We start from the raw sequence: 783 nt of genomic DNA on the forward strand, positions 1-783 counted from the left end.
AGGGTCTGAATACTTTCCGTACCCACTGTATATATATATATATATATATGAGTGTGTGTGTATATATATATATATATAACTATATACATATCTATATGTGCGTGTGTAGATATACTGTATATATATATATGTGTATATATACATATTTATGTGTGTGTGTGTGTATATATATATATGTATATGTGTGTGTATATATACATCTATATGTGTGTGTATATATATATAATTATATACATATCTATATGTGCGTGTGTAGATATACTGTATATATATGTATGTGTGTGTGTATATATATATATGTATATGTGTGTGTATATATACATCTATATGTGTGTGTATATATATATAATTATATACATATCTATATGTGCGTGTGTAGATATACTGTATATATATGTATGTGTGTGTGTATATATATATATGTATATGTGTGTGTATATATACATCTATATGTGTGTGTATATATATATAATTATATACATATCTATATGTGCGTGTGTAGATATACTGTATATATATGTATGTGTGTGTGTATATATATATTACACACACACACAGGATTAGTCTCTCTCTCTCTCTCTATATATATATATATATATTGGATTAAAATGATTTTTATGACATGCATTTATTAAGCAAAATACTTCTGTACAGTAGAATCAAAACCAAAATCATTAAATTCCTTTAAAATAATTTAAAGGAATCAGTGAACATAAACAAAACATAAAATAAACATTAACTGAAAAAAAAAAAAAAACATAAAAAAAAAAAAAAAAAAAACAA

General features: G+C 22.6%; 1 protein-coding gene across 5 annotated transcripts in view; it reads right to left on the minus strand.

Moving 5' to 3' along the window:
- Positions 1 to 783, minus strand: part of mark1 (MAP/microtubule affinity-regulating kinase 1) — a 69,535-nt gene that overhangs the window by 15,079 nt on the left and 53,673 nt on the right. The gene's annotated exons all lie outside the window — the stretch shown is intronic.

The sequence above is a fragment of the Sinocyclocheilus grahami genome, unplaced genomic scaffold (assembly GCF_001515645.1).
Source record: "Sinocyclocheilus grahami isolate Dianchi unplaced genomic scaffold, SAMN03320097.WGS_v1.1 scaffold103.1, whole genome shotgun sequence".
Classification (NCBI taxonomy): Eukaryota; Metazoa; Chordata; class Actinopteri; order Cypriniformes; family Cyprinidae; genus Sinocyclocheilus; species Sinocyclocheilus grahami.